General features: G+C 39.5%; 1 pseudogene; it reads left to right on the top strand.

Annotated features, from left to right (window-relative positions):
• LOC136235913 (phosphatidylinositol/phosphatidylcholine transfer protein SFH8-like) overlaps positions 1 to 3,693 on the top strand; it is an 89,143-nt pseudogene extending 85,450 nt beyond the window's left edge.
• Positions 3,694 to 15,182: the final 11,489 nt, after the last annotated feature.

Here is a 15,182-nt window from a genome sequence, read left to right as displayed (position 1 = left end):
CCAAACCTTTGCAAGTTTATAAACAGTTCTCACATGGCAGAAAGAAGAAGTTTGTTAATTAATTTTCAGTTATTTGTGTCTATATTTCAGTTTGCAGGCAGTTTCTTTATAATAACTGTAAATAAGCAGTTTCCTTGTAATAACTGTAAACAAGCAGTTATGTGTGTTTTGGGTTGAATTAAATGCAGATGAACAAAGGAAGAATACCTAAGTTCCATTTCATCAAGTAAAATTCAGAGATCTGAGGTTCTCTCTTTAATTGATCCTCAATATTTAGAATCATAGGTTCTAAAGGCAGAAAACCTAAGAAGAAGAAGGTAGAGTTACCTGGTTCTAGACCCATAACTAGATCACTAACTCGGGACCATAACATCATCACAACATCTACAATGTCGAATTTTGCAGACTCTCAGCCGAATGTTTATAATAAATGCTGGTCCTGGTTTTAAGCTGCTCTGGAACTCTGTCAAATCTTTTCTGGATTCTCAAACAGTTAGCAAGATTCATGTCAGTAATGTTTTCTAATTCCCAGTTGTCTACTATTTTCAGCTAATGAAAGAGAAAATTGTAGGATTTACTAATGTTACAATTGAATCTCAGGTTCTAGGCAACAAGTACCATAACAAGTTGCTTGAAATAATAGATAAAAGGTAAATTAAAATATGACTTTGTGTTTTCTGTTTTTTCTTTTCCTTTTTTTCCCCTTTGCAATTACTTCAACTGTCTAAACTTTTGAAATATCTCTGAACTTGTCTAGTGAGTTGCCTGATTTTCTGGGCGGTTCCTGTACTTGTGCTGCTGAGGGTGGTTGTATGAGATCTGATAAGGGGCCATGGAAAGATGAAAACATTTTAAAGGTCGGTGATCTGAAATTATTTTTTGTTCTGTTTCTAGCTTTTCTATCATCTCGATTTCTTCTTCTATAGTGTTGTACCTACATGACTGTCTGCCCTGATGCAGATGGTTCTCAATGGTGAAGCTCTATTTTCCACTCAAATATTATCAGTTTCAGTGTTATTGTTCATTAGACTCTTGCACCGCAATGATTAAGTCTTTAACAACATGAAGTTTCACTCATTTTTTTTTTTTTTGACATGAGACTTATTTCTTGCATGTCAGATAAAAACTAGTGATACATCTGCAGAGTCTGGATCCGAAGTGGAAGATGTGGTGTCTCCTAAACCAACTAGGAGTTATTTGCTTCCGAGTTTGACTCCTGTCCCTGAAGAAGTAAGTGTCCTTTTACTGGCAATCACACATATGTAGATGCTATAGGCAGCTTGCGGTTTCTTTTGAAGGGCTAAGTTTCTCTTGCCAGATTGTGCTGCAGCTTTATTTTCTTCTACTTTGTGTATTATTGTTTGAATGATGAATACTCATAACCTATTTTGCTATTTTGTTGCTACTTAAAAATCGAAAAAGAAAATCTCATTATGATATGACACTGATATTCTTGTTTGTTTGTATTCTACGGACGAGTTTGTATGAAGAGTAAGTAGATATTTGTGAAATTGAGAAGACTGGAACTTGTTGGGTCCATAAAATATATACCAGTAATGAGATTAAATCCAAGTGGCACTCGCAATATACTGCTGAAGTGCTGATCTGATCTCTCTCTGAAATCAAACTCATTGGCAATATGATTGGATGTTTATGCAGGCTAGGGCGTTTGGTAAGGAAAATGCTGCTAGATGCTTCTCAGAATGTGGTGATGAATATGCTCCCATGATTGGCAAGACTGTGGATGGTGGATGTAACATACAAGCGTCTATTCAAGCTCAATACACTTCAAGAGGTTAAAAAGTTTTTTTGTGCTGCTGAAATTACACTTTGCATATACTGGCAGTCATTTGTCAGCTTTATTATGTGGAGAAAATCTGCTTTCTGTGCAATCATGGACTTTTGATAGAAAATGTATCATACTTTGCAACGAGGTGCGAATTAGTGGTAGTGGTTTTTCTAAGTTTTGATGTTGTGAAAGCCAATTGGGGCTCTAATAAGTAAAGGAAAGAGTTACTAGCCTTAAGGTACAATGAAGCTTTGCCAGGATGTTATGGTATTAAAATGAAATGAAATATCTAACTTTGCTCTTCAAAGAGACCTCTAACTGCAAGATTAAGGATAGTGTCATAAACTTAGTCATATTTAATTCCAGAATTCATGAACCCACAAAATAAATACTGCAAGATTATGGATGTTGCAGAAAGCAACCAACTTGTTTTGTCAATAGTTATAGGACCAAATAATATGGCAGCAGTTCAAAACGTTGTTAGGCAGATCTGAGAGCTAGTCTGCAGTTTTAGCTCCTTAAATTCAGTACTCATGTTAATCTAGCTAATCAGAATGTTAAACATGACATATCACAGCATGCATGAAAAGCAGGATAAGAGCATCGGACCAAACGAATACTATCTCCGATTTTACGAGAATTCATTGCCAGTTGCAACTATCTGAGATCATGTGAAGAGAGAAAAATTAGAAGAAACATCTTCAAACGAATATTATGCATCTATATCCCCGAGTTGTTGTTTTCTTAGGCTGACAACAGCAGGGAAAACAAAGCAGAAAGAGGATCCATGTTAGAGTGTAGTGTAGGTCATAATTGAATTATCTCTGGCTCAGAAAGATGGGAAAAACTTGTTCAGATTTATTAGGGTGGTTTTAGAATTGTTAGTCTCTTGGCATTGCACTTTCTTGTGGGTTTCGATATTATCAATAAACTGTTATTGCTATATGTTAATTCACTACAAGTCTACAATCTTATTGAGTTGTTTTGATGAAATTAACTGCAGGTCCACCTCTGCCATTTGTGGAAAAGCCTCTTCAAGGAATCCTTGGTCGTGTTTGGGCGCTGTTCAGTGCATTACTTGTAGCATTCTTTTCTTTCATCCGTTCTTCAATTTGGTTGAATAATGAAAACCCTACCTCCGATTCTTCTCGTGACGCTTCTGATCCAACTTTTCGTACCAATACTCGAGGAGTTCCGCCCCCCCCTTCTCCTTCTCCAGAACTTACACAGGCAGACATTGTCTCATCTGTGTTGAAAAGGCTAGGTGATCTTGAACAGAAGGTTGAGATGCTGCATATGAAGCCTCTTCAGATGCCTTGTGAGAAAGAGGAGTTGCTAAATGCTGCTGTTTGTCGAGTTGATGCATTAGAAGCAGAGTTGATTACTACAAAAAAGGTGATTACTTCTCTATTTCATACCCTTCATTCATGCCTTCAATATGTGGTCTGAGATCACTGCTTATGCTTCTTCTCTTGCAGGCTTTGCATGAAGCTTTAATAAGACAAGAAGAGCTTCTTGCATATATGGATAGGCAAAAGGAGGCCAGATATCAGGTGACTTGAAATCATTTTTTATCTCAATTTTGGTGCAGATTAATGTTGAAAAGGTTGTCCTTATTAATGGATTCAAATTGTCTTTATGTCCATTGTAGAAAAAGAGATTTTCCTGGCGAAGAAGAGCTTTCTGTACAGGAGGAAACAGTACATAAACATTGAATCATTGTTGGTATCTCAATAACATGAATGATAATTCATGGCTCTCAAGATGTATATAAGTTCGAGAAGATGATTTTTAAATCTGAAACTGCCAGCAGCACAAGATGTATATAATCATTTTTGTAGGAAGATTCTCATTAACCTAAATAGAATTCAAAACATACTTTAACAACTTTTGACCTGGTTTGAATCAATTTGCACAATTGAAGTTTACATTTTTATCTTAAGTGAATTTTTGTTTTACTAGGATGAGGTCTTGTAGTGCAATTTGTGCATCTTTATTTTTCATAAGTTCGCCTGCAATTTTAGTTGTAACAAGTGCCTTAGAACCCCTAAATAGCAATGTTGCTGAATCTTTAAATAGTTAGATGAAAGTGTCTTCAACCCAATGAAAGTGCAATAAGACATGCAGATGAAAGTAGGAATTGGATAAGTTATTCACTATACATGCAATTGAGTGGTTCAATTATTTTTGTCTACAGCCACAGACAAAGATGAACATGTGATTCATTAGCAATCGGAATGTTACTACAAAAATCATATCTTTTTTATCCCAAACTAGAAAGATACCCTTGTTTCGCTTTGGGAAAAAATAAGTTGATAATTTTTATTAAATTGATTTGTATTTTAACCACTTGAACCACGTGATTGGTGGTAATTTAGTTATTTTTCTAGTTACAATAGATATATAATAACTAAAAATACGAAGGCTTTCTCCACTCAAAATGTCTAATCAACCAAATAAATATTTGAACTTAAAAACCCGACAATCCAAAAATTACGATGAAATTAAGGAGCTCATTTATGTAAAAGTAGACAATTAATATTATTAGTAGTGTTCATTGGATCTTGAATGACCAAATAAAGGCAAAAAGCATAATTAAGCCCCTGAACTTTGACTGTTTTAAGGATTAAGCCCGTGGTTATTTATTTTTCCACATTGAACCCTTGATCTTTGATTCTATTATGGCTTAGGCCCTTATTTAACTTTTTCGAGTTTGGACTGCATTTATCGTTAGGGGGATTCATCTTGTTGACATGGACAAATAAAAATAAGAATCCCTTGATTAGGAGAGATAAAAATTAAAAACTAAAACGAAATTATAGAAATTAATTTCCACTATATTCTTCCAAACTCGATTTTCTCCTCTCCAATTTTGTGATTTTCAACATTAGAATCGCCAAATCGATCTTCTCATCTCCTAAACTCGACGGAAAAGTTAAATAAGGGTCAAATCCATAACAAAATCAATGGTCAATGGCTCAATATGGAAAAATAATTGATCAGGGGCTTGATCCTTAAAACATGTAAAGTTTAGGGGCTTAATCATGCTTTTTGCCCCAAATAAATAAATTTGATTATTCACCTTTAGATCTCGACTTATTAAATCTAAGGCTTAGAATGTTTAGAACCTTCAATTTAAAATTTTAATAAGTTTAGATCTAATAGTAAATATCCAAAATAGGGTAATGCGAAACGTTTGTTAATATTATAATTCAAGTTTCAATAAAATATATATATTATACTTAAGTGTTCTGAGATTTACATAATGATATATTTTTATAGTCTTATATTTCATGTGATAGCTGAAATAAATTGGATTTTGAAAAACAAAATAAAAGAGAAAAAAAAAACAGCAAGTAAAAAGAAAACAAATATGAGAGCATGTTGAAGAAAGGAAATTAAGCCTTTAAAAGCAAACAAATAAAATGGTGCTTAATGCATATTTACACCATTGAACTTAAGGCATGTTTTACCTATTGGCACCCTAAACTTTTAAAATAATCTATCACATACCTATAGTTGGTTTTAAAAACCTATTACACACCTATAGTTTGTTGAAACACCTTTCCACATGATTTTGATTTGACAAAATTATTTATGTGAATGATAAAAATATTCCAACACATTAAATTTAAATGCTTTGATTTATTCATACTAATGTGTTTGTTCAATGTTGAGTTATTTGATTTATAAGACATTAAGATAAATGGCCCAAAGGCCCAAAAGAGGAAGTCAAGCCCAAGTCAATAGATCAAAGCCTCATGGCCCAAGAAGACTCAAAACGCCGTCGTACTGAGTAAGGCGTTAGCCCAGCAACAAGAAAGATCGAGAAGCCTTCGACCAAATAGCTTCAAGACGAAGCTGCTGAGTTGAGCGACAAGGTAGTCAGGTCAGCGGCAGAACAGAATGAACTTGGAGACAAAGTATTTCTACTTTGGGTAAAGCTCAGAAGGCGCAGGAAGCTGTCTGGAAGACTTTGCCATAAATGTGGGAACATTCTGTTTCATCTAACGAAAAGCTGCTGAGCACTGACGAAGACAGAAGATACAAGAATATGATTGGCCGAAGACGCTGAGCACGTACTGAGTGAAAGCGACAGGAAGCCGTTTGACTCCAACGGTTATTTCGAAATTCGAAATCACCGGTGCTTGAAGTGTCACTATAAATAGGCCTCTCAAATGCTTCATTCCATGCAGATCTTCAATCAAGTCGAAACGCTGACCAAATTCATACTTGAAGTTCTGTGAGAAAAGCAAAACAAATCTTACACCAATTCCAATCATTGTGTAAAAGTCTAGAGTGATTTTATTCATCTAAGGTGTCTTAGCAATTGTTGTTTAGGACAAACACTTATCATTTCTAGAAGAATAGAAAGGAGAAGCTGAGTACTCGGTTATAGTACTCAGCGGTAGTTATAGAAGTGAGTAGAGGAATAGAGGAAGGTACTTTTGTATACTCAGCTTCTTTTGTAAAAGGTTTCATGCTCTACCTTTAAAGAGCTCAGTAGAGGATTCAAAAAGCTCGGAACGAGTTCCGGGGACTGGATGTAGGCGGAGAGGCCGAACCAGGATATGTCTGCTGAGTAACATATTTCTAACCTTTAAACTCCTTTATATATTGCTTGGTATAAAACTGACTAAGTAACGAACTCACGCTGAGTTGAGTGCACTAAGAAGCTGAGTTCAGGAAGAGACTTAAGTGCTATCTCCTGACTCAAGGAAAGAAGCAGACTTAGTCACCAGTTGACTAAGCTTGTGTCTTAAAACTACTTAGCGCCGCTGTGTAAACCTTTTCTCAAAAGAAAAGAAGTCAGCCTTAACGGACAAAATTTTAAATAGTTCCTATCCCCCCACTGGAACTAATCTTGTCACGTTATACGGGACCAACAAGTGGTATAAGAGCTTAAAAGCTCACTGAGCAAGATATAACTATCTTGAGCTGATCCCCACAATGGCTGAGAACAGCACTCGTTTCCTCCCAGGAAATCAGACAACTCAGATTCTTCCTGAAGGACTGTCCATTACTCGGCCTCCTCTGTTCTTCGGGTCTAACTACACCTTTTAGAAGAACAGAATGAAAAATTTCATTCAGGCAACAAATATGAGTGCATGGCTTTCTATAGTCCAAGGCCCATTTGTTCCTGTTGAAACTGTTGACAGCCAAACGGTTGTTAAAGCTGAGACTAAGTGGACAGAAGATGACCTCAAGAAGCTACAAAACCATGCTTCGGCTATAAACATGCTTCACTGTGCGTTAGATGCTGCAGAGTACAACAAAATTTCAGGTTGTGAGTCAGCACAGGAAATCTAGTAGAAACTGGAGCTCACCTACGAAGGGACCAACAAAGTTAAGGAGTCCAAGGTGAACCAGCACATGAGGTTGTACGAGCTGTTTGAAATGAATGATGATGAAGGAATCTCTGAAATGAACTCGAGATTCACAAACATAATCAACGAGCTCAAAAGACTTGGCAAGATCTTCACTGAGGAAGAGCAAGTCAAGAAGATACTGAGGAGCCTTCCCAAAAGCTGGCAAGCCAAGAAAACTGCTGTTGAGGAAGCTCAAGACTTGACCATCTACAAGTATGATGAACTCATTGGATCTCTGCTGACCCATGAGATCTCAATGAAGAACTTTGAGGTGAAGGAGAAGTCTGAGGACAAGAAGCAAAAGTCTCTTGTCATGAAAGCTGACTCCACTGATGGGAGCTCAATAGACGATGAAGAGATGGCCATGTTCACTAGAAAAATGAAAAGGCTGTTCAGAAAGAATGATAAATATTCCAAGAAGCCTTACAAGAAGTTTAACAAGTACAAAGCTGAGTCTAGCGACAGCAAGTACAAGAAGGACAGCTCAAAGCCCATCACATGCTTTGAATGTCATCAAACTGGCCATATCAAATCAAGTTGTCCTACCTTGAGGAAGGAAAAGAAGAAAAGCAAGAAGGCAATGGTGGCAACCTGGAGTGATAGTGACGAGTCATCATCATCAAGAGCTGATGCCACTGAGTCAGCAAAAATCTGCTTCATGGCAGATGAGCTTGCTGAGCCTTGTGTTTCTGAGCATGCAGACCCCTCCATTGCATCTGACGATGAGGCACACTCAACTGAGGTAATATCACTACCCCTACTCAGAAATGATAAATTCCCTGAGTGACCTCTACACACTTATCAAAAAGTGTAACAAGAAGGTTAGAGCACTCAGCAGGCGATGTGATGAGATTAAAGAGTTCAAACTGAGTGACCTTCGATATCTTCTCCAAGACAACTCAACTTTGTATAGCAACGTAGAAACTATGCACAAGTTTGTCTCAAAGGTCCAATCAGATTCTAAGAAACTGAGAAAGGACATCACATCTATTCAGAATCAATTTAAGGTTCCGAATAAAAGAAATATTCCTCTGAATACTCAGTACCGAAGTACTAGTCAGCAGAGATGGAATCCTCAGCGGAATATCCAGTGTGACTTCTGTGGGAAGAAAGGACACACCACAAAAGTGTGCTGGCATGCTCAGCACTGGGGTGCTGACCAGTCAGTGAGATATCCCAAACGGAAGGTCAGCTGTGACTTCTGTGGGAAAAATGGACACACTGTCCAAGTGTGTCGTCATAAGCTTAAATATGATGCTTTACCTGCTGAGCCTAACAAACAAGGACCCAAAAAGACTTAGGTACCTAAAGATAACTAGCTATATTGCAGGTAAGCCTGTGGTGTGCTGAGAAGTCAAAGATGTGGTACATTGACAGCGCATGCTCGAGGCATATGACTGGTGATGAAACTCAGTTCATCACACTTGTGCGTAAACGAGGTGGAAGCGTAAGTTTCAGAGACAACAAAAAGGGTAAGATAGTAGGGCCAGGAACCGTTGGTGGTAATCCTACTATTGAGTCAGTCTCCCTAGTCAGTGGACTTAAATATAACTTACTCAGCGTAGCTCAACTATGTGATAACGGGAGAAAAGTTATATTTGATGACACTGGATGTAAAATACTCGAGGGGAAAACAAATGAATTGATTTTAACTGCCCCTCGTATTGATAATGTCTTTATACTGGATTTGGAAAAGCAATTTTCGAAAAATGTATGCTTAGTGTCAAAGGAAGAAAATTCCTGGCTATGGCACATGAGACTTGGTCATGTAAGCATGGACCTCCTGGCCAAATTAGCAAGAAAGCAATTAGTTGAGGGACTGCCAGAACTTAAGTTCGAAAAGGATCAATTATGCAATGCTTGTCAGGCTGGAAAACAAACTAAAACATCTTTTCATAGTAAAAACATTGTCTCAACCAAGCATCCATTAGAGTTGCTACACTTTGATCTCTTCGGACCAGTCCAGCCGCTGAGCTTGGGTGGTAGGAGATTTTCCTGGTCATTGTAGATGACTTTTCTCGGTACACTTGGATCATCTTGCTGAGTAGCAAGGATGAAACCTTTGAGATGTTTTCAACATTAGTAAGAAAACTTGAAAATGATAAAGACCTAAAGTTGGCTCACATCCGAAGTGATAATAGTGGAGAATTCAAAAACCAACAGTTTGTTGAATTCTGTGAAGCCAGCGGCATTGACCATAATTTCTCTGCTCCTAGAACGCCTCAACAGAATGGGGTGGTTGAGAGGAAAAACAGAACCTTGGTTGAAATAGCGAGGACAATGTTGAGTGAGCATAGGCTTCCAAAGTACTTTTGGGGAGAAGCTGTCAACACAGCTTGCTACATACTTAATAGGGCTCTAGTCAGCCCCATATTAAAGAAGACTCCCTACGAACTTTGGAAAGGACGAAAACCCAACATTGGATACTTTCGTGCCTTCGGCTGTAAATGTTTTATTCTAAATACTAAAGACAACCTTGCTAAGTTTGATTCAAAAGCTGATGAAGCTATCTTTTTAGGCTACTCAACAAACAGCAAAGCATATAGAGTTTTCAATAAACGAACTCAGGTCTTAGAAGAGTCAATACACGTTGAGTTCGATGAAACTAACCCTGCAGGAAAATACAAGCAGCTGACTGAGGATGATCCATACTCAGCACCTGCTGACCAAGAAACAGCCGCTGAGTCACTACCTCAAGGGCTGACCAAAGGTAAAACCGAAACTCAAATTGTTTTCACTGACCAATCTATACCTGCAGAGATTGTTGAAACACAACCAGCTCAAGACATCACTCTACCTAAAGAGATTAGAATCCCAAGAGGACACTCAGAGAGTGCCATTCTTGATGCTGCTGAAAACACCATGATGACAAGAAATCAACTCAGGAGATACCTCAGCAACGTAGCATTCATCTCAGTTCAGGAACCAAAGAACTTCTCTGAAGCTGAGCACGATGAGTTCTGGATGAGTGCAATGCAAGAAGAACTTGATCAGTTCAGAAGAAATGAAGTATGGGACATAGTGCCAAATCCAAGAAGCCAGAAGACCATAGGAACAAGATGGGTCTTCCGCAATAAGCTAGATGAATAAGGGAACATGGTCAGGAACAAAGCAAGACTTGTAGCTCAGGGCTATAGTCAGCAAGAAGGTATTGACTACGGTGAGACCTTCGCCCCAGTGGCAAGGCTAGAGGCTATAAGAATTTTATGTGCATATGCAAGTTATATGAACTTTAAATTATTTCAAATGGATGTTAAGAGTGCATTCCTTAATGGAGTTATAAACGAGGAAGTCTATGTTAATCAGCCTCCAGGGTTTGAGGATCCCAAGTTCCCAAACCACGTTTATAAACTCAAAAAGGCTCTGTATGGTCTTAAGCAAGCACTACGTGCTTGGTATGAGAGGCTGACCAGTTTCCTGCTGACTAGAAATTATGTCAGAGGTAAAGCTGATACAACCTTATTCATTAAGAGGAAGGGTAAAGATACCCTACTGGCTCAGATATATGTTGATGACATTATTTTTGGTGCCACTAATGAGTCCATATGCAAGGAATTTAGTAAGAAGATGCAGACTGAGTTTGAAATGTCAATGATGGGAGAACTCAACTTCTTCCTTGGACTTCAAATCAAACAAGGGAAAAATGGCATCTTCATCAGTCAAACTAAGTATGCTAAGGAGATATTGAAGAAGTATGAACTTGAGAACTGCAAGTCAATATCTACCCCTATGGGAACTGACACTGTCCTCTGCGCTGACGAAAATGGTAAGTCAATAGACAGCAAATTCTATCAAGGTATGATTGGCTCCCTACTCTACTTAACTGCTAGTAGGCCGGACATTCAGTTCTCAGTATGTTACTGTGCTAGATATCAATCTAACCCTAAGGAATCTCGTTACATAGCTGTAAAAAGAATCCTTAGATATTTGTAAGGCTCAGTGAATGCAGGTTTATGGTATCCCAATACTTATGATTTCACACTCATTGGATACACTGACGCTGACTACGGATGAGACAAGCTTGAACGAAAGAGCACCTCAAGAGGATGTCACTTCCTTGGAAGCTGTCTTGTGTCTTGGTTCAGTAAGAAGCAGTCGTCAGTAGCCCTGTCAACCACTGAAGCTGAGTACATTGCTGCTGGAAGCTGTGTTGCTCAAGTCCTCTAGATTAAGCAACAGCTAGAAGATTATGGCGTTCAGACTAAGACAATTGAAGTCAAATGTGACAACAAGAGTGCCATTGACCTATCAAAGAACCCAATCCAGCACAGCAGGATAAAGCACGTCAGCATAAGACATCATTTCATCAGAGACCATGTACTCAAGGGAGAGATCAAGCTGACTTATGTCCCAACGGATGAGCAGCTTGCTGATATCTTCACCAAGCCACTGGCTCGTGAACAATTCAACATACTTAGAAAAGCTATCGGTATGTTTAATCCTCTTCAATAAAATTCTATGCTTAAATTAAAACGTTGAGTGATTACCATGCTGAGTGATTTGTGCTAAATTAGTAACCATTGCATGCTGAGTATAACATGATTTGAAATCCCCCATGCTGAGTAGATGTACACACTGAGTGTTTATCTTAAGCTGAGTTACTAAGCACACGAGTAATTATACTACGTAAAACTGACTACTCAGAATACCAAATGTATGACATTCTTAGCGCTGAGTAAGAGATCCGTTGTAGAATTAATACTAGCACGCGCATTAAGTAGCCTCTAGGATGACGTAAGCGTCATCATTAGTAATAGCACGTGCCGTTTCTCGAAATTAATGTCAGTAATAACTGACTTTCGACGGTTCAAATACCCACCGTTCCATCCAACCTATCAAGTTGTCATTCATCGTCTATAAATAGTGAACGTTTTCTCACTATTCACTCTCTACGCTTGAAATTCGCACTCGAACCTTCATTCTCTCTAAACTTCTGAAATTCAAATTTTCTTAAAGAAACTCTCAAGAACACCATGTCTGATTCCCAGAATCTCTCTGATGACCAATATGAGGATAATCGCTCAAACATCAATCCTACCTCCCCACCTGAGCAACAGTATGTTGATACTCCAGAAGATGAGGCCAATACTGGACATGGTCAGCATGACCAACCCATGGACGAGGTCAGCATTCTGGGTGTTGATCCTCACACTGAGCACTCAACTCCTTCTAAGAAAAAGAAGAAGAACAAGGGTAAGAAAACTGAGGAAACTGAGGAGAGAACCTTTCGATCCGTATATTCCGGTGTTGAAGGCTTAGACATTGTAGCTTCACGATGGTTCTCGAAAAGCTTCGTAGAAACGGTGAAACCTTACAGTGACTGGATATCCAAGAACGGATGGACCAAACTATTCTCACTAAACGGGCTGACCTACCCAAGGCTTGTAACTGAGTTCTACTCCAATCTGCTGGTTGCCACGGACGATATTGATTTTATGGTCACCTATGTCAACAAGAAGCAAATCATCATCGACCGCTCATATTTAGCTACTCTTTTAGATTTGAAGGACGAGGGAGCTGAGTTGAGAAGAACAAATGACTATAAAAAGGTTAAGTACACAGCTACCTTCTGTAAACCTGAAGGGCATGTAGGGGAAGTCTCTTGCACTTCGCTTACTCAGCATCAGAGGCACGCCCACTACTTACTGACCAACTACATCTATCCAAAGGTCAATGCCACATCCTCTGCCTCCAACTTCGAGCAATGCTTCTTATGGCATATGCTCAACTACAAACCCCTGAACATGCCTGTATTCCTGATCGGGGCTATGCAACGAAGCACTAGAGCACTTTGAATGGGCTCACTCATTACCGAAATTCTTAAGGATTACAGAATCAGCTTTAAGAATGAGGAAAGCATATTAGGTACGGAAATTACCATTGAGGATCTCACCGAACTTGCACACAGTCTTCCCTTTAAATCAAAGAAAGGAAAGGATGCGGTGACTGAAGATGAAGAGGAAGCTGAGCCGACCAGAAAAGGAAAGAAGAGAAAGGCAGCACCCACACTCCAAACGATCAAACGCCTAAAAGTTATTATGGCTAACCCATCTCCCGCTGAGTCAATAAAAAAGAAACCTCAACCTACCAATGCTGCCCAAAAACGACCTGCCATTGTTCAAGAAGCTGAGGAAGAACAAGAGAACACTGAGTCACCCCTAAAGATGAAGAGGGTTTCTGAAGTTACACCGTTGGATGCAATTCCTCTAGATGTATCAGTGCCAAAAGATTCCTTCTTTCTACGAACTCAGTTTGTCTCTGAAGTTACACCGTTGCTGAACGAACTCCACCTTCAAACACTCAACAAAAGCAATTTGTCTCCGCTGAGCAGATGAAGAATCCAGCTACTGAGCCAAGAAATGAGTCAACTGTTGACACCACTACTGCAGAACCTGAGCAAACTCAGCTTGAGTCATCTGATCTACTTCCATCCTCCAACCCTTCTAAAGATGGCAGTGATAAACGATACAAGAAGAAGGCAAACAAACCTCAAGTGTTTGACATACTGGATGACTCACCTCTCCATGAACCTATCGTAAGCTTGACTGACTTGGACTTCAACTTTTTCTCTAAACCCATTTACAAGCCCTCACCAGTCAAGGAAAAACAAGCCTCTGTTCCTCGTGGTCAGGAACATGCCAAGTCTGCCGACACCGCTGCTACCAGCTCCGTAAAGCAAGTGATCAATGAACCCACTATTCAAGAGAAGGAACATACACTAGAAAAATCTCCTGCTCAGAGCTGACTCCTCCTCAAGTCAATGTTCAGCTCCCGCCTGACACTGAGAAGGTAGACAATGCTATGGCACCACTCAACTCTTTTCCAGAACAGTCAAACAATGTATTAACTCCTGCTGCAGATCCCATCACTCAGTCTGCAACTCAGGTTGATCACACCTCACCTGATCCACAGTACAACTCTAATTCTGGTGTGCATTCAGATGAACAACCACCTGCCGCCAACCAAAACTCAGTTCCTGAACCTTCTCAAACTGATCCTTTGCAGTTCTTGACTTCTTCCCAGTCTGGGAAACGAATCTTACAATCTGCCTAAGAACTCATCGCAGAATTCCAAAGCACTTATGGAACTGATACTAAGCGCAGTTCAGCGGAGCCTACACAACTGAGCACCATTACTCAACTCCTCACTGAACTAAAAGGCATCAAGGAGCTCCTATGTGTGCTGACCGAAATGGTAGCTCAGCAGCCAAGGCAAGAGTTTGCTACCAAGATGGCAAACCTTCACTTGCACATGGTGCAACATATGGACACCATTGAAGGGAAACTCAACGCCTTATCTGCCGCCAACTCTGATGTGGCTAAGTCAGCTCAACTTACTCAAGTCCAAACTGAGTTGACCACAACTCGAGAATTAGTTGGCTCTACCTCTCAATGCACAATCGAGCAAATTGCTGAATCACTTCGCATGCTGAATTTATCAAGAGAAGAGATGCAAACTGAACAGGCCAAGACATCTGAAATTTTTCAACTTGCCAAGGCCACCTATGATCATGTCACACATCAGTCTAACCAACGACACCATTATGACGCTGGCCTGCTCAAAATGTACCATCAATCTTACGCCATGATGATGGACACCATGAGCTGGATGGGTAAGTCCCTTCAGTTTATACTCAGCATCATCAGTTCTCATATGGACATTTCGGCGTCCAACATGAATAGTGGGATCAAGGTCTTTGACAGGCTCAAGCACAGTACGGCTCAAATCCAGCAGTATTCTGCCCTACTGACTCGTGCTGTTGAGCAAGGGAAGTTTTATGCAGCTGTCCCTCAGCCCGTTGATGCTGGAAAAAAGGGGGAGAAAAGCAAAGATAAACATCTAGCTGGAACTCAGCAAAAGAACCAACATCCTGGTTCCACTTCCACTTCCACTTCGTCAGTTGTCCCCCCTAGCACTCAACCAAAGCCCCCTAGCACTCAACCAAAGCCTCCTAGCACTCAACCTCAGCAACAAAACAAGACCAAGCCTAACCAAGTCTCCTTCAATATTAGGCGATAGATTTT

This window comes from Euphorbia lathyris, chromosome 7 (genome assembly GCF_963576675.1).
Source record: "Euphorbia lathyris chromosome 7, ddEupLath1.1, whole genome shotgun sequence".
NCBI classification, from domain to species: Eukaryota; Viridiplantae; Streptophyta; class Magnoliopsida; order Malpighiales; family Euphorbiaceae; genus Euphorbia; species Euphorbia lathyris.
Note: the sequence above shows the minus strand (reverse complement) of the source record. Positions and strands in the feature narration are given on the sequence as shown.